We start from the raw sequence: 23,808 nt of genomic DNA, 5'->3' as shown, positions 1-23,808 counted from the left end.
CTCTGCCTGTTTTTTCCTATGTTTGAGGAGCCCATTGATCACCTGTGATGACTTGTCAGCTAAGGCAAGTAAGAAAGAAAAAGTCATCAAGGATGCTTCTACATAGAGGCACTGGACAAAGAGATGCAGAACCCTAGGGGAGGACCAGGACTTTGGGGGGTAGCTGCTGGATTCTGGTCTAGTCATGTCATGTTGGTTGTACCCACTGAAGGGGAGGCAGCACACAGGCTCTTTGCCAGGAGAGACTGGGATACAGCAGAGGGCCTGGGGCTGAAGATATGGATCTGGGAGTCATCAGCATGTGGACTGCAGAGAAGCCCTGAGTGGCTGATATTGTCTGGGGTGTGAGGATGGGGTGAAGAGAAGAAGGCCCAGGACAGGGCCTGCAGGCCCGAACCTTTGAGCTCTTTGGTGGCAGGGTGGCTGCGTTAGGCCTGGCCCCTCAGCTCCTTCAGGCCCGGTGTGTCTGTCTTCCAGGTAACTTCTCTTGGTTCTGTTTTGTGAATTCCGTGGAGTGCTGAAGTCAGCTTGTACTGTCTCGTGAAAGCCTTTGTCTCATTTTCAGGAATTCCGTGAGCCAGTTGTTTAAAACTGGCCACCGAGGGGGAGTACTCAGACTGTGGAAACTGGTGAGGGTGACCCATCAGGACTTCTCCCCACGCCCTTCCCAGGAGAACAGGTTGTTAACCATGTACCAGCACTCCGCTGTTTATAACCAGCCTCGTTTATCGTCTCTTCTGCTGGGTGGGGTGTTCCCATTGGAATCTGGAGAAGGAAAGTTATCATGATCACTTTCATATCTCTCTTGGAAGTCCCTGATTTTATTCTCAGTTACCAGCCCCTTCTGCTAAAAGTAAGCACGTTGAGAGCGTGAACTTCCTCCATTGTGTAAATTTTCTCCTGGCAACTTAGCCACTTGAAACAACACAAATGTATTAGCTTGAGGGACTTAGGTTTAGGAGTCCATGTGGGCTTAGTTGGGCTCTCTGCTGAGGGTCTCAGAAGGCCAAAGTCAAAGTATTAACTGGTCTGAGCTCTTGCCTTTGCAGGTTCTCAGAAAAAAAAATCCACTTCCAAGCTCCTTGAGGTTGTTGTCAGGATTCAGTGCCTTGGAAAAATGGGAGAGATCCGTGATTTCCTCATTGCATGCATTTCTTCTCACATGGCCCCTGTATCTTCAGGTTAGCAACAGAGCATTGAGTATTTTTCACAGTTTGAATCTCTGACTTCTCTGCCACCAGCCACAGGAAGTTCTCTGCCTTTAAAGTTTCATGTCATTAGATCCATTCCAGTCAGATAATCTCCATACCGTAAGCTTAACCATCCCTGTCTTAGGTTCCCAGGGTAGCCGTAACAAAGTACCAGAGACTAGGTAGCTTAAAACATTGGGAATTTATTGTTTCACCATTGTAGATGCTAGAAACCCAAAATCAAGGTGTCAGCAGGCACTCTCCCTCTGAAGCCTCTGGGGGAGGATGCTTCCTTGTCTCTTTCTGCTTCTGGCAGTCCTCAGCAGTCCGTGATTGGTAGCAGCATCATTCCTGTCTTTGGCTCCGTGTACACATGACGGTGTTCTCTCTGTGTCTCTGTGTTTTCCTCTGTGTGTGTCCATGTCCAAATCCCTCATGTCTTACAATGGTACCAGTCGGGTCAGATTAGCACCCTGATGATGTCATCTTAACTTGATTGCATCTACAAAGACCCTGTTTCCATGTCAAGTCACATTCACAGGTACCAGGGGTTAGGACTTCAACATTATCTCTTTGAGATAACTCAGCCCCCGTAACAAAACACAGTCACGGAAATGGAATCTTGTCATATTGACAGGTTCCAGAGACTGGGACATGGACCAGTGCGGCGTGTGGAGCACTTGAGCAGTCTGCCTTCCACGTTCCCTGAAGATTCCCTTTAAGGAACCACCTCATCTGCTGACTCACCTAAAGACATATCCCCTGCAATCCAGGGCCCCTCCCTGGATGGCGTCAGTTCACACCTCTTCCTTCCTCCTCCAGCCTTGAATGCTTTGTCTCCCCATCACACAGGACTGTCTCTCCAACCAGTACTGCTCTCTTTCCTGAGGGGCAGGCTCCATAAAACTTCCCACCCAAGCTGATGAAGCTGCCTGGTACAAGACACAGTAATAGGAAGGAATTCTCCCATCCTTCAAACCTGACCAATTTTGTGCTCCAGTAATCAGCAAAGGAAGTTTGCTCTTGTTTCCTATTTTATTTTTTTAAGAACTGTGAAGCATGTAACAAATTGCTCCCCGTTTTCCCTCATGTGGTTTCGGTTGGAGGACGTCTTCCTTTCATGGCCGCCCTCAGCACCCCACCCCGCAGTTCCCTCCGAGGCGCACTGGCACAGGCTGGACTCATCCCCGCGCCTTCCCCTACCCCATTTGAGGTCTGCACTCTCTTTTCATCTTCCCCAGGAGCACATTTCCCACTGTGAGAGATGGCCCAAATTACATAGCACTTCGAGGCTCCCTTTTATCTCCCCCTCCTCTAGATGTCAAGCAAATTCAGAAGTTAAAGCGTGCATTTTTGTGAAACAAACCGGAGTCTCGTCGGTATCTGGGTTTCATGGTGATGTTGAAAGCTGAGCGGCTTCCCACAGCGTGTCCAGTGTTTTCTCTTCTGGGCTATTGCCTCTGGAGAATTTAATTATGCCAACTTGTCATATGATCATGGGCTCCATCCGGAAAGGTTAGAGAGGAGAATTAGTCATTAGGAAATCCTTTTTGGAAATGGGTTTGGTTATTTTATCAGCTTTTATATCTTCAAAGGTTAACGTATTAATCAGTTCAATTTTTTTTTTTCCCTTAACATGGCTGTTTTGTGAACCAGCCTCAGAGCACAAGCCTGAAAAACGAACACCTTTGTGATTTTGTGCTTCTGCCTGCTGGTCCTTGCACCCCAAATGACATGGCACCCCCAGAGTTAGGAGGCTGGGACTTCTTGCTGCTGAGGCAAAGTAGCAGACACATCTCCCACCTAGATCCTTTAGGATGACCCTTCATGGGTTGTTCTGTGAAGACAGGAGGAGGAAAGGCTTCTTTTAGAAGGGAATTGAACCCACAACACTCAGTTCAATGGCGAGTCATGGACTATGATGAGCCAAAGACCAGGGCTCAGTACGTGTGAACCACAGTGTTCACTCCAAGGCTCACTGGTGTAAGAAATGGGGACTAGCCAGCTAACTGCCATGGACATTGCATCTTTCTCTGCAAAGTGAGGGCTCAGATTCTCTTGCACGGACATTGGGAGGGTCGCATGCGTTTGTGGAAGTGAAAGGGTAAACGTGGCAGGGAAGAGAAGGATGGAGACCCTTCCATTTAAAATGGGGTCCATGATGGGCTTTCTGGAAATCCTTTCCTGTTCCCGTAGTGGAACAAAGAGAGACTGAATGTGCTAAGTGTTTATGACGCATCCTGTACATCGGCAGTCTTTTGCTGGCCCATGAGAAGTGATAAAAAGGAAATATGCAGCATGGTTTGCAGCCCCTCTGGTCTAGTTGTAAAGAGAAGCCTTGTACGGAGTAGGCACTAAATACAGATTGGTTGATTGAGTAAATGAACATCAAACAACATGGGAGAAGGCAGAATTTAGGTCCCGCCATATGAATCCCATAATCAGGAATCCCATAATCAAGCTAAAATGTGTGCCGTGGGAGGCAGGGATGGGTAGAGATCATTGCTTCCTTGAGGACTTCAAAGGGATGAAGGAGAGGAGTGGGATGGCATGGCCTTGGCGTGTACCAGAGGCCCCAGATTCCCAACACGGGATTAATCTGTTGAGCCTGTGCTCAGTCACAGGAGGAATTTAAAATCATGTAAGAGTGTGCTTTACTGAAGCAAATATAAGTTGTCACTGTTGTGAAAAGCAAATTTTAAGCCAAACTGAAACCCTGGGAGGTTGTTTTATTCCTGGGTTTGAATTTAGAGGAAGCGGTTGGCAATTACAGTTTGCACAGGCCTTGACTAGAAACTCCAACCCTATAGCCCTGATTGAGGAAATCTAACTTTTTGCTTGGATCCACAATAAAATGAGTCTTCCTTCCACCTGTGTTAGCAAGGAGTCCTACCACACTGCCCAGGCCCTTTGAGGACCCAGTGACAAGTGTAACCATGAGAAGTCTCTATTTAAACAGTTGGATCCCCCCAGAGATTTCGGCAAAAGCTTGGCCTTGGATTAATCTTAGAACTATTTTCCTGGCTTTAAACCAGTCATCATAGGACCAGATTAGACAAGGATGTAATGAGAGTGAGAGCTGCTTAGCAGATATGCTGTGTGTGGTTCTGAAACATGGCCTGGCCATGAGAAAAGCTGACATTTGGCTAGTCTGCAAAACCATTTAGCTGGACTGGGCATTGATGGCTGGGATCCATTCTCACTGGTTACTGTTCATGCCACACTTGTTAAATATTTGGAAAATTATCTGTGGGTACAAGCTGTGTGTGTGTGTGTGTGTGTGTGTGTGTGTGTGATCTTTTGATGCTGAGAACACACTGGGCTTTGGGGATTCGAGGAGTTCCTACATCCCCTGTTAGACATTAGTGTGTCATGATCATAAATATTTCCTCTAAATAAGGAAGACACGTGGGGGCAGAAAATGTGGAAGTGTCTTCGCCTGAACTCAGCCCTCAAAGGCACTGTCATTGAGCTCAGCTCTGAGGTAATCTGCCCATCACAGAATTACACAAGGCCTCCCTGCCCTACTAATGGAGAGCTGTCCCTTGAGGGAACAGGGCTTAGAACTCTGGACTCATATGGAACAGAGTTCTATCCCTCATTCTACCACTTAAGTAGCTGTGTGACCTCGAAGTGATCACTGTCCTTAAGTTCCCTCTCTGAGATGGATAGAATCAACCTAACAAGGGTTTTGGGGGTGAGAATAATAAACGTGAAGCCCTTAGATCAATGCCTGATAGTATGCACTCGACAGATGGTGGCTGTGGGTGCTGATAGTGTTAGTGTTGTTGTTTGCCTGAGGGTGGGAAAGAAGCCTCAGCCTGAGCCCAGGGATTCCCGAGGCATGTTCCTCGTCCTTTCTTTCCTCAGGTATCCAGTACTGGGACACATAGTCCCCTCCATCCAAGGACAAGGCAGGCTGCATCTCTGTCAGACCCCAAATCTGTAGTGTCACATGCCTGGGAAGGCAGGCATACAGGGAGCTGGAGCCCAGAGCCTCTGTCCTGGCATCAGGGGCCTGGGGTCTGCAGCTCATTGACATCTGGCGTCTCTGATAAGCCCAGAACATGATTCAGAGTGAGACACATGGAACTTGCTGCTCCCAGGGGCCTCCCTGGGTCTGCCTGGTCTGTCCCTGATATTTTTCCTTGTTCTTTAAATGGAAGGAAGAATAGAACATGGTCACACCATTTATTTTGCTTTATTTTTTTTTAAAGATTTTATTTATTTCAGACAGAACACAAGCAAGGGGAGCAACAGGCAGACGAAGGGGGAGAAGCAGGCTCCTCACTGAGCAGGAAGCCCCACACAGGGCTCAAACCCAGGACCCTGGGATCATGACCTGAGCTGAAGGCAGACATTTAACCGACTGAGCCTCCTAGGCGCCCCATTTTATTTTTTTAAATAGGACATGCTCCCGAGAAAGCCAGGATTTAGAGAAAGCTTAGAAAAAGGAGGTTTGCTTGAAAGAATTTATCTAGAAGGTGCTTTTGCTAAGTGGAGCCCATGCTAAGTGGTCTGTGTACTGGGCTTGTCCGTGACTTGTTGGATCTGCTTCCAGGCATGGCACCTACTCTACACAATGATGGAACCAAGAAGTGGCTGGGGAAGGGAGGGGAGGCTGCAGCTCTCCCATAATATTCTTCAACAAGTCCCTCAAAAATGGACGTTCAGTCAGAGCTGTGAGCGTGCTGAGCAGCAAGGCTGTCAGATCAGTCCTCAGGAGCCTCCCCCCATGCCCGGGCAAGTGCCCTCTGACTCCCCATCTTTAAAGCTTTCAATATGACTGGGGGTTATCCCGCCTTCTCTCATCTCTTTCTTCAGTGAAGTCATGTTTGCAAAAGCTTTCTGTGCCACACACTCACTCTTTATGATCTTGCTTAGTAGGAATTGCCTCAGAGATTGATACGAGCTCAGATTATTATGGAGTCTGTACTCAAAGTTGTGCTTTTATTTTTTTATTTTTTTATTTTTTTTTATTTTTTTTAAAGCTTTTTTATTTATTTATTTGACAGAGAGAGAGAGCACAAGCAGGCAGAGAGGCAGGCAGAGAGAGAGGAGGAAGCAGGCTCCCTGCTGAGCAGAGAGCCCGATGCGGGGCTCGATCCCAGGACCCTGAGATCATGAACTGAGCCGAAGGCAGCGGCTTAACCCACTGAGCCACCCAGGCACCCCAAAGTTGTGCTTTTAAAAAGTAATATATCATGTCTTTCAAGGCCCTTTCCAACTTTCCAGAGTCTTTTACAGATTCCTCAAATGACTGCTTTTCTTCCTTTCCTGACTCCTTAACCCACGCCATTTAACCTACCTTTTAGTGAGCATCTGCTGGGGCCATCTCATGGGAGATGTTGCTCTGGCAGAACTAGGGACAGGAGTAGGAGCAAATGGAGCTCCTGGCTTCAGGCAGGCTCTTGGGAACCAACTCAGATGTGGAATGGAGCCTGGAAGGAGACAGAGGCTGCAGGAGACGGGTGGCTGAGGTAGTGAGGGCAGGCCCCCTGGAGAAGGAGGTGGGAGCTGGGCCGAGGGACAGGGGAGGAGAGAGGGTTAGGTTAGGGCCCTCCAGCACCAGAAGGTGAGCAGGAGGAGGGTATATAGGAAGCAGCCAGGAAGAGTGAGCGCAGCTGGCACCCAGAGCTCCCTCCGGGCAGAGCGGCTGGGGCGGGGGTGGTCCTGGCTGGTCCCTGGTGGTGGATGGGAGCAAGGCCAGGCCCCGAGCAGGAGCAGGCAGAACAACGCCATGAGCTGGCCGTGAGGGGAGGAGTCTGGCAGTGTGGAGCCCAGTTGCAGGTGGTTTTAGTTTCCTTGGAACCTTCTCCTCCTCTAGAGCAGCACTAATCTGAAGGTCAGGCCGAGGCCAGAAGAGGTGGTTTGGGGCTCTTCCTCTTCCTTGGGCCTGTGTGTGCATTTTGTATCGAGGCCTCCCCATCCCTTCCATCATGGAGCATCAATGTGGATATTGTGGCCAGAGATACCATGTGAGAGAAGATAGGGAGGCTCATTCCTGCATCCTGGGTTACTGCAGCATCTCGCTCAGTAAATGGAGATGTTTGCCTATGACACAGGTCTCAGGGTTCACCAAGATGGCCTTGATCGGAGGGCCACGGGGCCAGGTCTGGAAGAGAAGCTAAATCATACAAAGCTTTTCATCTTCGACTATAGACCTCCATAGACCTGGGCTCTGGAAAGGCTTTACAGGACACCTAGAGCCGTGTCAGACCACAGGGATGGGCAGGTCTTGCTCTCTTTCTAGGTTAACGTCCTCAAAAGCAGTCTGCATTTTACCCACATGATTCCTTTGTTTATTTAAATGTTTGCACACCTGAGGAAAGTGCACTACACCCACACACATTATTTCACATAATTCTATGTATTCTATTTAATTCAATTAAGTAGAGATGGTTTGGAATTTCAGGGCCAATGTTGTATGATAAGAACTTGTATGAAGGTGCAGATTGACAGGGGTGCTTAGGGGGGTAGCATCCCAAGTTAGGTGCTCTGGGTGGCACTGGGCCTTCTGCTCCCAGCCACAGAGCTGCTGCACAGCACAACCAGCCCTGAACTTCAGGGAACCCAGAGTAACCCAGAAGATCCCTGAGCTGCCCGTCCTGAGGCCACTCAGTGCAAATGTTCATGATCACTTGAGAAGAGAGACTTCCCTCAGAGCCTATGACTCCTGCTTTAAACATAATGCTAACCTCCTTGATGAGTTGGTTTCGTAGCCCATGAACAACTAGATGAAGAAGGGAGGCTACCAGAGGCAAATTCTGGCCACAGTGCAGGAGACAGATGGCAACCCAAAAGCAAACTGCAGAAGTGGACAGAAGGTCAGTTGTTTACACAGAGTTGGCTCCAACCTCCCAATAATGCCTCATTAGGCCCTGGGGCGGTACCTGCAGCAGAGCCTGGACTGGTCATCGCTCTTCACTGTGGTGATCTGACTTGTCCATGAAGCCCAGAGGCTGTTCTGCTGTCTCTCTGTGCAAGTGCTGGAAATGGTTAGCACCCCAGAGAAGGGGCTCTGTCCAAAACGATCACACTTAGAATAAAACATGTTTTGCCACGTAAAGGTCCTCAGCTTTGTTATCTGGATTAACAGCCTGTCCCCGTAGAGAGACTCACATGGCCAGGGTGAGGGTTTGATTGATAGCATGGACTTGACAGGATTGCTGTTCATTTGTGTTGTTCCCCTCACTGACCAGAACACGGCTTCTAGACGTGACCACCTCCTGGAGATCCCCGCTCTTGCCTCTGCAGTCATGGAAGAAGAAGCAGCAGAGTTTCTGAGAGCTGAGAATGACCTCTCCCCCCAACATACACCCAGTGGAACCCTTCCCCAGAGGGCCCCAGCCCATCCCTGGCCTTGCTCATTAGTGTGTCTCCCACCTCTCCCCTTGGCTGAAGTCTGTTGGTCCCAGCCCATTTGTAAGCAGCCTAGCACTTCTGCAGCTCTTTCTCATAAATGATTCTGGCTGCTTGTTCCCCAGACTGATTCCCGGCAGGATGCTCTGGGCCGAGGCAGGAATCATCCCATCCGCATTGTTTGTTCAACACGGATATGTTTGGTTTTCTGCCTCAGAATGGAGACAGTTGCTTACAGCCTCACCCGTCAAAATATTTGCTAAAAGTAACCCACAGCTCCAGGACTGAGAGGAGAACAAAACACAGTTTGCTTTCCAGGATGATCAAAGCATTTGCATAAGACCCCCTGGCACACAAGCCCCGGGCCTCCCTGCTTGTGACACCATATTCCCGGGAAAGGCGCGCCAGCCCATTGGCGCCAGGCACAAGTGGCAGGCCTCCTTCCTTTACCTGTGGCAATGGAAATAAATGTGTGCACCAACCAGACGATGCTCTTCAAAGGAGATGAGCATTTCAGTTTTCAGACATGGTTTAGCCCCAAGGAATTCAGACGAAGTTGATCAAAATCTATGCTAGGAATCCCATCAGGTCTAAGGACTCAGTTGTCAAACATTTTATCTTCAAACATCACTACCTCTCTGTGTGTTCTTGTTGTCAGTGTATCCAGAAAAGTCTGTATCTGTATTTTGAGTGTGAGACTCCAGGTGTACAGATGTCTGCTAGGGCATCAGAAAGGGTGCCCTTGATTCTGTGAATTCAGTCCTGTGCAATACCAGACTCAGAACTTTCAAGGAAGTTAAACGACACATTTGTGTGATGCAGTGTTGTGAGAAAGAGATCACGTTCAGTATCATCTTAGGATAACCTGACACAAAGACTTGAGTGGCAGGTAAAAGTTTCAGTGCCATCACATATGAAATCCTCTGTCATCTGAACTCTAGGGAAGTTGAAATATCTTCCTTCTCTCTTTTCTACTCTTGTTTAGAGGTTAAACACATAGCTGCTGTGTTTGTTTTAGCTCTCTGTTGCTCAGTTTCCTTAACCATAAAATGGCTGATAAGACCTACCTCACAAGGCTGTCAGGGAGATAAAATGTCACAGTGTGGCTAATGTGCTTACAATGGTGCCCAGAGCATAGGAGGTCTGCTGTTACTACACATGTTGGAGTTCTGTGCTTCACTGTTGGAGTTTTCTTTCTTTTAATTTTGTATAGTTTGAAGAAACACTTGGCTGGGACTAGTTTTCTTCTGTGGTAAAAACTAGTCCTCAGCCAAGTGTCAACTTGGTTGGAACTGGGGAGTATTACACTGAGTGAAATAAGTCAGTCAGAGAAAGACAATTATCATATGGTTTCACTCATATGTGGAATATAAGAAACCGTGAAGGGATGGAAAACAGAATGGAAAGAAATCAGAAAGGAAGATAAACCATGAGAGATTCTGAACTATAGGAAACAAACTGAAGGTTTCCAGAGGGGAGGTTCATGGGGAGATGGGCAAACTTGGTGATGGAAATTAAGGAAGGCATGAGATGTGATGAGCATTAGTGAATTGTTGAACTCTATATCTGAAACTAATAATGTACTATCTGTTGGGCAATTGAAGTTAAATTTTAAAAAAGGAAAACAAATACTGGATCGAGGGGCTGGAGGATTACATTTCTGAGAGATGAATGATTTGAGTTGACACCAGACCTCTCCACTGTTGCTACTCCAAACACAAAAATGCTAGACAAAATATTGCTGTGAAAAAATTGTTTATCTTCTAAATAGATGGCTAAACCCAAAGGTGAGGGAAATTCCTAGATGTCAAATGAACAAAACACTCTCAAAGGCAGTGATTAGTGAGTAAAAGCCAGTGTCTTGATACCCTGCTGTCTCAGGGGATAATATTAGATCTAGATATTAGATCTAGATAGTATTAGATCTAGATAGTATTAGATCTAGGGTTGGCTTTAATATCCATGCCAGGATGGCACGTGTGGTATGGGTCTGCACAATACAAGGAGCCCCTACATAAGGCCCAAACCTGAGGGACTGCCAATGACTAAGAAAATTTTACTTTCTGGGCCAAGAAAGCAGCATGTAATCTGTGAGCTGCTGGAGTTTGTTCCTCCCATTAATGTGGAAGTCTGAATTTATACAGCTTACATCAAGCTGAAATTCTACACCTAGGAATTAACTGGAAGATAGGTCCCAGATCAGTAAAACCATGAGGGATCCTAGAAGAACATATGCAAATCCATTTTAAAGGAATATCTCCACACCAGAATTTATGGGTTATCCATGGAGAAAAGGAAATCAGGAAATCTGAGTCTAAAGTATAAAATTATAGGGGTACCTGGGTGGCTCAGTCAGTTAAGCATCCAACTCAGGTTTTGGCTCAGTTCCTGAGATCATGGGTCATGAGATCAAGCCTCACATCAGGCTCCACACTCAGCAGGAATCTGCTTGGGTAGTGTCTCCCTCTGCCTCTTCCCCCACTCATGCTCTCTTTCTCTCTCTCAAATAAATAAATAAAATCTTCTTAAAAATTAAATAAAATATACAATTTCAGGTTTTAAGGGAGTAATTTGCCATGAGGAAGAGTTAACAGATTCAGCACACTGGAGGGCCAGCTACCCTAGAATGTTTATGTAATAAAACAATGTAAAAGTGACTATTTAAAAATTCATGTGTGAAATGATTAGAATGGTAAAAAGACTCAGGAGAATTATAAATAAACAATTATAGAGGTAAAAAACAGGTAAATTTAGAAAGGTAGAGTTTCTAGAAATTAAAATTATTAAAATTGATAATGGGTTAAAAAGCATGTTAGACATAACTGAAAAGAGAATTATTGAACTGGAAGGTCACTCTGGGGGAAATTACCCAGATAAGAACTCAGAGAAACACAAAGATTGGAAATATAAAACAGATATTGAGAGAGAATATTAAGACAAGGAGAGGAAACATTGGATGAGATAAAGACTAAGAACTGTTTAGAATTTTAAAAAGATATAAATTCTTAGACTAAGGAAGCACACCAAATTCTGAATAGGATAAATAACATATCACAGTAAAATACAGAATACAAAGTAAAAAGCAAAGAGGAAAAAAAAGATGACCTGCAAAGGAACAATCATTGATTGCAAACTTTTCATCAGGAACAGTGGAGGCCAGAAAGGAACTGAATAATGTCTTTCAGTTATGAGGGAAAATAGTCAACTTAAAATTCCCTTTACTGATTAGGGCAAAGTTATCTCCTGTGGAAGATGTGAGAAGTTCCCATTCATAAACCCTCTGAAAGAACTGATGCAGGATATACTTTAGTATACTTTCCTTTTTGTGGAATACAGAAATCACAGAAAAGAAAGGCCAGTAGGCAAACATAAGGGCAAATATAAGACAGCATTGACTTAGAGAAAAATCAGTAATAGAAAGTAGAAAAATATTTTTTGTAGAAAGATAGCAGTAATAAAGGAGGCAGTTTGAGGGCTTCTCAAATATGAGATATGAGGTGGTAATGATGACCAGTGCTAAAGCATTTCATAATTTTTTGATTATTTGAGAAGATAACAGACCTTAATAAACTTCAGATATGAAGTAAAAATGCATAATAAAAACTTAAGGGTAACCTGTAAAATAATAGAAGTAGAAAATCACTTGGAGTGGAAAGGGGCAGTTGGATAAATAACACTCAACCAATTCAGTGGAAGGCCAGGAAAGTAGACAAAATGAAGCAAAGTAAAAGCATAATAATATAGTGATATATAGTAATAAAATAATATAGAAATAAATACATAAAATATGAGCAAAAATAAGCCTGAATATATCAGTAAAATTATTAATGGATTAGACTTACCAGTTAATCAACCCCAAATCTCAGATTGAATTTTTAAAATCTAGAATGTGTTACCTACCACACAAAATTTGAAATGAAATCAATGGGAAAAGGTATAGTAATGCATGCTAGAGAAAAAAGAAAATGCTTTGTGGTAACATCAGTACAGTCCACCCCTGAATGACTCAGGATTTAGGGGCACCAACACTCCTGCACAGTCAAAAATTCATGTGTAACCTTTGACTTCCCCAAACTTAACTACTAATAGCCTAACTATTGACCAGAAGCCTTATCAATAATATAATCATGTAACAAATATCCTTTTTTTATTCTTTATTCAAGTTCACTTTAGTTAAATTATTAGTTAGCATTATTAGTTTCAGGTGTAGAATTCAGTGATTACCAGTTACATATAACACCCAGTGCTCACTCCAACACTTGCCTTCTTTGATGCCCATCATGCAGTTACCTTGTCCTCCCACCCACCTCTCCTCCAGCCACCCTCAGTTTGTTTCCTATATTTAAGTATATCTCATTGTTAGCCTCCCTCTCTGTTTTTATCTTATTTTATTCTTCCTTCTCTTTCCCTATGTTCATCTGTTCTGTGTCTCAAATTCCACATATGAGTGAAATCATATGGTATTTGTCTTTCTCTGACTGACTTATTTCACTTAGCATAATGCCCTCTAGTTTCATCCACATTGTTGCAAGTGGCAAGTTTTCATTCTTTTTGATGGCTGAGTAATATTCCATTGTAGATATATACCCCATCTTCTTTATCCATTCATCTGTCGATGGACATCTGGGCTCTTTCAAAAATATGAATTATGTTTCATGTATTATATACCATATTCTTATAATAAAGCAAGCTAGATGAAAAAAATGTTAAAATCATATGAGAAATACATATACAGTATTGTACTGTAAAAAATGTGATAAGTAGACCTATGTGGTTCAAAGATCAACTATATACATCAGGTGACAGACACATTTTTGCACACTGACAAACAATTCACTCAGAAGATATGACAACTATGAAGCTCTCAGGTGCTAAGTAGACACAAAATGAAGCCTAGAGACTAATAGGAGAAAATTGACAAAAGCACCACCATGATGGGACTTTTAACATGTACTTTATAAAACAATCCAAGCCATCAGAAATTCATGAAAATATATGTATTTGGAAATTAGAACTAATAATATAATAACAACTATAATTCGGAAATTATAACTAATAAGCTTAATGCAGTCACAGTATGCAAGACTGTGCACCTAGTACACACCCTTCACATGGTCAGTTTAAAACACGAACCACATTCCAGGCCACAAAAAAGCTTCAGCCACTACTATGTAACTAATGAACCATAGTCTTTGACCAATAAACAGTAAAATCATAACAATTAGCAAGAAGCTCACTAGAAATCCATACATTTGGAAACTTAAAGATGTATTTCTCAGTAATAGGAGGGGCAGAGAAGGGGCAGTAATGAAAGCTACCAAATGTTTAGAACTGAAAAATGATGTATCTTCTGTATGTCTAGGATGCCAGGGTGCTGCTAAAGTGGTACTTGGAGGGAAAGTCATAGCCTCTAATGTCACATTATAAAATGAGAGAAGCTGAACATTAAAGAGCCAGGAGTTCAACTGAAGCACTTTAGAAATAAGAAAGATAAGAGCAGAAATGGATAGAAGAACAGGAAATAGTAGTCATGATCCATAACCAAAATCTGACCTCCTGAAAAAAAAAAAAACTTAAAATATATGAAGCTCTGACAAGACTGATAATAATAATACTCCTGTGCCAAAGACTTCTGTGTGCCTTATTTTGAACTACCTTAAAAGTCAGAACAACCAAAGAGGACTAAACTTAGGAATTCACCACACAACTATTGGTGCTCTTGAGACCAGGGCAAAACCCTTCCATTGTAGGACAGTCCTTCAATTTTTTTAAGGCATGATATCAGTTTTTTAAGCCAAAAAACAAAAACGAAGAAAAGACATGAATGAGGCAAAAAGGATAGGAGATGACTTAGGAAATACACATAAACCAGGGCAGGTAAAATGCAGCTTCAAAAGAGAAAAAACAAATTCGACAAGTTGGAGGCTATCTTGTACTGAGAACATAGAATGAGGTGATGGCTTCTGGCAGTCAAGTTTAGCATGGAAAAGGATGTTTTCCTGGAAGAAGGGATGAGCCATAGGAGGTGATGTCATCGGTTACAGCATTCAGGTTAGAGTCTTGGTTTCAGAGCAGAGAGAAGCGTTTGACCTGGCTTATGTGCACCAGCATCTATTCAAATTTCAACAGCAAATGGCTGCTTGTCCTTGGTCATCCACCAGGAAGCGCCTTGGGCCCATGCAGGCAGACTCAGGGAGCCCCCTTGGACAACATGGAGCTGAGGATCTAGGGGTTGTCTTTGGGGTGACATACTGTATATCCACTGCCCGCAGTGTGTGCTCTAAAAGGAAAGTTTTCCCCCCAGAACCAATGCTGGTTCCTAAGCTTGTGCTTGTCTCCTAAGGATGTCTCAGGAGCCTCAGCCTGACATTCTTATGAGGGCCACAGGGATGATGGAGCCTCTGGCTGGGACCTCAGAGACACTCAGTAGTTCCTCACTTAGAGAGTGGAGGCCCTCCCTCCATGCCCCCTGAGGCCATCATGGTGGAAACCCCTTGCATAAACAGCCATGTATATATGATTGCTATTCCATCAGGTTAAGTTCTCCCTCACTCCAGACATGTTTACACTTTCCCAGCACTCACTGCAATCAAAATTTCGGCATAGGAGCCCCTGAGTGGCTCAGTCAGCTAAGCATCTAACTCTTAACTTTGGCTCAGGACATGATCTCAGGGTTGTGAGATCGAGCCCTTTGTTGGGCTCCAAGCTTAGCATGGAGTCTGCCTACAATTTTCTCCCTCTCTCCCACCCCGAAATGCGCACAGACACATGCACATACACACGCTCTGCTCGCTCTTAAAAAAAGAATTTCTGCATAGAAACCAGGTTTCCACGGTGAACTAAGCCACAGAGATGTTCCCCAGAGGTTAGCTACAAATGGGATTCCCCTAAGGGTCCCCCCCCCCCCACCTTATTTCCAAAGTCTGCAGTTTCTCTTTAGAGTGCTGGACACTGGTGGGCTTGATCAGTAGGCCCCAGTGTCAGGATGGGATTCAAAGGGAGGAGGGCTCAGGCTTCCAGTGACACTAGTTGTGTTTATCAAACACCTACTGTAGGCGCCTGCCAGTGCCCTGACGCTCTGGGCAGGGAGGGCTTGGTGAGGTGGTCTAGGGGCAGGTCCCACAGCAGGAGCATCAGTGTTCCCAGGCTTGGGAAATATCAGATGGGCCATCTCCAGAAGGCAGATCAGACACCAGAGGAGCAGGGCCAGGGGTCCAGAAGCAGTGGAAGGAATGAGGTGCCTGGTTTGGAGGTGGGGAACATCCTGAAGCCTATGGGAGCAAGGCAGGGTAGGCTTCTGAGGCCCATCAAGGTCATTCACAGACAAGCACCCAGCCCCAGCCCCCAAGAAAGTTTTTGCTTTAATGTTTTCATTTTCCTTAAGAATGAAATTGGAAACAGTTTGGGAGTTTTTCTTCCAAATTTACATTTTTAATAACATTTCTTACCTAGAGGTAAACACATCATCTCCACCCTAACCATAAAGGGAAATGCTCCATCCTTGGTACCTTTAACTTTCTTATTTAAAAGATAGCCTCCCACAGTGATCATCTCATTTCTCCTGGCCTTTTAAAAAATCCTAAATAATGTAAGATAATTATATCAATAAAATCAAAATTATGAAATACCAGTTTAAAAATTACATATATATGGTCCTAGATACTCTAGCTTCCAGTTGTTTAAAATCCAGTTGTGTGGAAAGAGACCTGAATTTGAACTCTTTAACTGCCCTTGTTTGAGGCATGACCCCTTCCCTTGGGAACATCAGATTTCCCATCTGTAAAAGGATAGTGCAGGACTGGACTGGCTATTGGACCTCACACTCTGCACTGAGTCCTAACGACGGGCAGTCCGAGGCCCACAGCGGTAAGCTTAAAGGCAGACCCGGGGATCCTGGCATTTTCTGGGGCTCAGAGTCAGTCTGAGGTGCTAGCCCTTGTGGGCTCTCTGGAGGGCTCAGCTGAATGATGCACAGGGGCTGGCCAGGGCCAGGGGAATGGCGAGGGAGAATCCTGCCACATGGTGAGGTGCCTGCCGGGGTAGAAGCAGCCCCCCTCCCGTGGTGACTCACCTTTCCCAAGGGAGGACTTGTCATCTCCCAGGCATTCATGCTAAGTGTCGACATCACCAGCTCAGGACACACTGGCAACGACCTGATAAGGAGGGCTTTTACACTAAGTAGTGAAAACTGAAGACTCAGAGGCAGTCACTGACCCAAGGTTATAGAGATAGAGCAACAGCGGAATAGTTCCCTGAGATAGGGACCCTGCCATTGTGTATCTAGGGCCCTTGTGAGTGATGCTTGACCTCAGAGAAGCTCGTGCTCCATCATCTGCAAGGACACATGGTGACAGCTGAGATAGCATGGGGAAGAGAATACCAAACAGGCAGCAGCATGACTCAGAGACACCTGCCCACTGTGTGTGATCTTCCTGGGTCTGGCGGCCCTGGGAGTGGTGGGTGCTACGTGTCAAGTGCAGGGAGATACAAAGGCATGACTTGCACAGAGAGGCCAAGAGTTCTGTGTTAGCCTCCCTGGGCTCACCTGATAAAATGCCCACAGGGGAGCAGCCCCTTGAGCTCACAGGGTGCTTCTGGAAAGCATCAAGAACGTGCATGGTGTGTGTCTACTCTGTGCAGCCTCTGTCCCTTCTTTGTGGTTCGCAGGTGTATTGGGTTCAGAGTCAGCCCCAAATCCCCTGCCACACAGACACAGTTGCTATAAAGGTATTGAAATTCTTGCCAAAGCCCAGTTTTGTCCCCAGGAGGCAGGTGTGGTAGAGGAGTCACAGAACCCCCTCCTACCAGCTACATGACGCCCAGCAAGCCATCAGTCTGGGCCTCCACTTCCACATCAGTCAAGTGGATGCAGAAGCACTGAGGAGCCCCAGTGTGGATATGGTGGCCGAGTGTGGTCCACGCTCCTCCCCCCACCACATGCGGCCCAACTCCAAGGTTCGGTGGTCCTTCCAGTGCCTTCCCTGGCTGTGCCCCTCAGCACCCCCTGCAGGCCAGGAGCCAGGGCAGGGGTTTCTCCAGGCTCCTCAGTTACACGCCAGTCAGCTGAGAAGGGTCATCTGCTTATTCTTGTCTCCTAGTGTGAGCCAGTGAGAGTAACTTGTGTTGGGTGACGGATTCTTCCACAGGGAAACACGTTTTCTTCAACTTACCTCTTCAAAAGCATTTTCAGATGTTGTGGGTGGTTGAGCTAGTTTTAAAGAAACTGGAAGAACAGAACAGGGGATGGAATGCTTGCTGGAAGTATGTGCCTTTCTCCTGTTCCCTAGAGGACTCAGGCTCTCCCTCTCCAACTGCCCCCTGCCCCATCTCTCCTGCCTTCTTTCATGTGCTCTATCTCTCTCTCCAGGTTTTCTTAAGGTCTTTCTGCCTCCTTTTCCTCTCTCCCAGTACCCTTTACCTTTCCTCCTTTTTGTGCCTTTCTTGTAACCTTGTGGTCTGTCTCTCCTGCTCTCCATCTCTCTCTTAGGATCCCTGTCTTCTGCCTTTCTGTCCCTCCCTCCCTTCCTCTCTGTGTCCCGCTGTGTCTCTTGGCCCCAATCACGCACACAGGTATGCATCCCTCAGTCTGTCTCTGACCCACGAGCCTGTGTCTTTCTAATGGTAACATGATGCTTATGTGGTCCTGAGTGTGCATGAATCCTGCTGTGATTGACATTTTCCCAGTGGCAACTACTTCCTGCTCACCTTGGCAATGTGCCCATTTACCAACAGGAAGACAGCATAGTTCAGAACTGGAGAAGATAGTCATCTGCCTCTTGAAGGAGAGTCTGTCTTCTGCAAGAAGCCCAATGTGGCCGCTGACTGGTTGGGGTGCTAGGGATACACTCCCTCGGATAACTGTGGTCTGGGACCACCTTGTGCCCATGTACGGGGGACCTCAGCAGTTCAGTCTTCCTCATCCAGAGGATCTGGCAGCTGGCAACTGACTGAGTTTTCCAGGGACAGGGTGTTTGCTGAGAACCTGGGCACTGTCAGCAAGCAGGCCACAGAGCCAGTGTGCGTCCTCACTGGCCGAGCCCCTCAGGATGACAGCTTGTATCCACCCCTGTGGCTCCTGCCCTTTGCGTATTTGCTTGGAATGTGCCGATTGTCCATCACTTACCTCTTCTCGAGTGGGATCAGAGGACCTCTTCAGAGCAGCAAGCCCTGGCCATGCTTTCTAGTTTGAGTTGCTGTAAAACTAAAATTAAATTAGATTTCACTTTCACTGTTCCCAAATTTAGCCGTTGCTACCACAGGCCGGCCATCCTCCCAATTAGCTTCAGTAGGAGAGGTTCGCCTCCATGGGAAGTGGCACCATTACCTGCCCATCAAGTGCTCCCTCCTGCTTTCTCTATGAGTCTCCAGGCAAGTGTTTCTTAGCATCTGTTCCCAAGAGCCGGCTGCGAATGGGAACTCTGCTCCTGCCCTGTTCCAGGGCAGGTGCTGCCAGCCCGGTGTTCCGACAGTGAGGGCGCTGCCGTGGGGCCCTCTCTGCAGCCATCGGGAGGAACTCCTGGTGTGCTACAATGTCTCATAAATACCTTTTTTCCTGGGTAGAGAAATTGTACCACCCAGGACAGTCACATTTCATTTTTAACCCAAAATTCATAGCTACTGTCAAGGGTAATATAAATGTATTGAAATCCTCGACAAAGAGATAAAAACAAGAGAAGAGCTGGAAACATTCTTTGGGTGAGGTTACCCTTCCAATCATGCTCAAATTGAGGGTTAGCCTGAATCGCATCACGCCTTTCTATCAGCTGTCCTAAGAATTGGTACTTAACAAATAAACACAAGGTGTTTACATTTAGATAGCTGTGAGCTGCCACATTCTGATCTCAGTGTATCTTTATGATGACAACCAACGACGCAAGCTAAGAAGGAAGCCATCCCCATTTTACAGAGAGGGAGCCTGAGGTCCTCATGCTGACATCAGCTGCAGGTGTGGGGCTAGGATTTGAAGTGCCCCAAATGCTGACACCAGGCTCTTATCCCTCCATCATGTCGTCCCTTAACAGACAGTAGACAGTGCTGCTCAGCAACATATAGAAAGCACCGCCGCAAAGGGCACGTAAACCAGCGGAGGCTTACAGAGTAGAGGCAATGGTCTCTGTGGTCAGGCGAAAGCAGAATGAGAACTTTCAGACCGGCTATTTTAAACCTTACACAAGAGTATGTTTTCTTAGACGCATAATGGTTCTTATAAATGTAGGAGAGTCTGGTTCTTCTTGCATTCTAACCTCGTGAGTATCCTCTCTTCCGTCTTCGCTAGAAAGAAAACAGGGATTTTAAGTCTTGCTATTTCTTTACAAAAAAAAAAAAAAACTGCCTCCTATCTGTGTAAGTGGTGTTTCTTCTAGTGTCATCTTCAAAGTTCTGTGTGAGAGGGCTTTGAGTGATCCATCGTCCTCACACAGCTTTTTTCTTGCTCCATTTCAGTGTTCTGCAAAGTGGGGGCTCTGCGATAGTGCTAGTACCACTTTCTGCTGCTGCCTTCCATTTGCTTCAAGGGTCTCTGCCTGGGAGGGGAAGAAGTGGCCCAGTCTGCTGTGCAGCAGAGACGATGTTATACCCAGGGGACACAGGAGCTGCACAGACCCTCTTCTGAGCAGAGGCACATCTGGGGGAGGGTAGACAGGGGCAGGGGAGGACAGAACCCAGCTTGGGGGCACTAAAAGGCAGCTGCAGAGCTGGAGCCAGGGCTCGGAGAGTGAGTAGTGATGGTGAGAGGTGGAGTGGGGTGGGAAGAAGTGCACACAGAAAATGGGAGCGTGCCTTCCTCCTGCTGGGGGCCCTGGCAGGCTGCGGGCGGAGCTGGAGGTGGTGGAGACTGCAGCCGGCACCTCCTGTCCAGACCTCTGGAGACACTTGCCTGAGGGGGGGCCAGGGAGGCGGCACATGTGCTGCGTAGCAAGACTGACAGCAAGAGCAGATGTGTCCTTAGCGAGCACCTCTCGGCCTTGCCCAGAGGCTCCCACTTGCCCAGGCCTACTGGTGCCTCCATGCCCCTACCCCACGTGTACCTTGCTAAACTGCAGAAACTGCGAGTGAGGAGCTCTATGAAACAGTGGCCCCAAAAGCAAAGGGCTAGCTGTTGAACCGACCTTGAGCTCCTGGCTGAGCAATGAGGCCGGTCTGAGGCCAGGGTCACAGACTGGTGTGTGGGTGAAAATAGTGCTGGTTGGCTCATTTGTTGAGGACACAAATGGCCTTAGAAAGTCTAAAATCAGTTGGAGTGTCCCATCCAGCCCCATGCAGCATATCTCTGCCCTTTGGCTGGGCTGGATGCTGGGCCTGCAGCGTGCACATGGGTACAAGGGTGTGTACATGAGCAGCACACCCCTTTGCTGGGTGCTTGTACTTTCTCTTGAAGATGGCTCCATCCCTTTTCCAGTGCCCCCATGTGGCCCCTGTGGATTATCCTCTTGGGGCAGAGGGTGGTCATTCCCAGGGGACACAGAGCCCCCTTCAGGCTTGCTCTGAACCTCCCTCCTCTTGTCAAATGGCAGCTGGCCCTGGTACTGGCTGAGGGATCCCCCAAACCTTTGTCCTTCAGAGGCCTTGGGTGCCCCACCCTCATGCACCCCAACATCTTTCGCTTACCTCCGTGCTCTGCAAGTCATGAGCTGCGGTGGGAAAGCCCCCTTGTACCTGCTCACTCTTGTGATAGCTGGGGTCCGTAGGATCTGTGTTCACCCTGGCATGGAGGGCAAGCCGTGAGGCTCTGCTGTGAGTAGCCCCCCCCATTCTCTGACAAGAAGCGATGGATGCCGACCGGCAAGTCTTGGGGTCTGCCTCTGTGAGTCTGGCAGCTTTCTCTGGAAGCAGGCATTTCTTTGGCTTCTTGAGGGTCTTTGACAAGTAGGGTTGAACCTGGACTGACCCCTGGGCAGCGCCCACCTTTGCCAGGAGCACTTCCTAGGAAGCCCATTACCAGTCATTTTCCACAGATCCGAGGTCGTCCTCAGTTGCACGTAGCCAGCGTGCTGTGCTGCGCCAAGGCCAGAATGGGGCCGGCCAGCAGCCTGGCTCTGACTTTGTGTCTCTTGGCTTTGCAGTCTGGCTTCCCTGGTCTTTTTCAAATGAACATGTGCACGGCATTTTCTTCCCTTTTGTATCACCTAGCATTAGTTTTTAGTGCAACCAGGGCTGTGTTTGCAGACAGTTGTCACCTGACTGTGGTCCTGCTTATCCTTCTTGGATGTGTTTCTTTGCCACCTGGAGTCAACTGCCCTCCCTCTCCCCACTCCTCCTCTGGATGCATCATCCCTGAGCACCAAGACCCAGTTCTCCTCAAGTGTTCTCCCAGATTTGCTGCTTGGCAGTGGGGGGTGCTCTCTTAGATGACTCAGGAGCCCCCACAGCCCCCACATTGACCCTGCATTAGGCTGCTGCCTCTGAGAGCAGGACTTCTCCCCCTGACGGTGGGTCAGTTCTTTTCCTCCCTTGTGGGAGGGACTGTGTCCCCATGGTGAGCCTGGACGGTGGTATGGAGCCTGGGCTATCATGGGTCCTCAGTAAACATTTGTTCAGTGAATGGAAGAAGAGAATGTTCTTTGGAGATGTGTGGCTAACCACCTGGGATCTGTTCCTTCCGCAGGAATGATTGGTAGCACATGAATGATTAGGATGAGAAGGAAAACCTGTAGCCCAATCCCCAAGCAAGGGCCCAGCATCTCAAGGCCAGAGACACTTGGACCACCTGCCCACAGCTTGTGCAGGAGTCAGCCTGTGCTTGCTGTCAGCATGTTCTCAGCAAACAGAAAGGTCCCCAGCCCTCCCCGCGGGCTAGCTCATTAGGCTTATTTGGCCACAAGCTGCTGTCCTCCAGCCTGGACTCCAGAGTTGTCTGGAATTGCCAGGAGTGTGTCCATGTCACAGGCTGGCCTGTCGCCCTTCCTCTGACACACGTAGACACATGTAGAGGCCTCCAAGGCTGTGTGCTCGGCCAGCTGCTTGGCTGGGGCTGTTCTCTTCTTGGAAGTGTTGCTGATAGGGGAACACAGACTTCATGGGGCAGAAATCTCATTTAAAGAAAACAGAGACCCGTCAGCTGGTGAAGCGTTTCTTCAGGGTCATGGGGAAGATCATCAGCCAGCAGAGGTTTAATTAGGTACGCAGTTACAAGGGGACTGCAGAGAGGCCTCCCTGGGAACACACAGGGACAGAGGAGCCTCTCAGCCTCTGGTGCTCACACATGCAGGGTCCTGCCACCTGCCTTCCAAGATCCACAGCCATAGGTAGACATGGGCTTAACCTTGACTAAAGCCGGGTGTGTCCAGGGCACCAGGGTGGTTCAGGTCAAATCAGAGGGTACCTCCCAAAGCAAAACCTTGGTGCCTTTGAAAGCTGTGTGCTGTTCCAGCAGCCACTGGTAGCAATGCCTTTCGCCCCTTGTGCAGAAAGGTGAGCATGTGAGCCCTTTGGTGGCATTTTTAGCTCTGCAGATTTAATGAGAAAGTCACATAGTAGAAATGGCAAATATTTATACTGGGTTTACTCCACACCAGACTCAACCTGAGGACGATAAGGTTGATATCAGGGTCCCCATTTGGACGTTGAATACACTGAGGCTCACAGAAAGAAAGTCATTTGCCTAAGGTCATGGGCCAGTCGGTGGCAGAGCTTAGAAGCAAACTGAGGCAGGCGGCTCTAGCATCTAGCATTCAGCGTGCTCTGTGCCTGGTGTGGGGCAGGGGTATGACCCACAGTGTCAACATGCAGTAAGACCCGTGGAAGCTTTTCCCTGTTGCTGTATGTGTTAAATCATGGAGAAGGATGGAATAGCATTACCCTCATTTTTTTTACGTATGCAATTTATTTTGTAATTTATTTTTAAACAATTTCATTGAGCTATAATTCACATACTATATAATGCTTTCTTTTTTTAGTTTATTAGTAAATACAGTTTTTAGCATATTTACAGAACCATACAACTATCACTACCACCTAATTTTAGAAGGTTTCCATCACCCCCAAGAGAGCCCTCATGTCCATTTGCAGGCCTTTCCCGCCCTAGCCCAAAATAACCACAAATTCACTCTCAGTCTCTATGCGTTGCCTCTTGGGACATGTCATGTAAATGGGCTGACATTTCTACTTTTTACCTATTGTATCATCTTCTTCAGATGGAACAAGAAACTAGGTCTCAGAAGAGTCTTTTGCCCTTGCCGCAGTGATGTCATCCCTGGAATCGGGCTAGACTAAGGAAGGACTGCTGGCTCACTCACTGATCCAAGCACTTATATGGTTC

The 23,808-nt window shown here is 47.0% G+C and overlaps 1 protein-coding gene across 3 annotated transcripts in view; it reads left to right on the top strand.

The window, feature by feature from the left end:
- Window positions 1-23,808, top strand: part of FSTL4 (follistatin like 4) — a 717,149-nt gene that overhangs the window by 396,273 nt on the left and 297,068 nt on the right. The gene's annotated exons all lie outside the window — the stretch shown is intronic.

Source organism: Lutra lutra, chromosome 5 (genome assembly GCF_902655055.1).
Source record: "Lutra lutra chromosome 5, mLutLut1.2, whole genome shotgun sequence".
Taxonomy (NCBI): domain Eukaryota; kingdom Metazoa; phylum Chordata; class Mammalia; order Carnivora; family Mustelidae; genus Lutra; species Lutra lutra.
The sequence above is the reverse complement of the archived record's forward strand: the minus strand, read 5'-3'. Positions and strand labels throughout refer to the sequence as shown.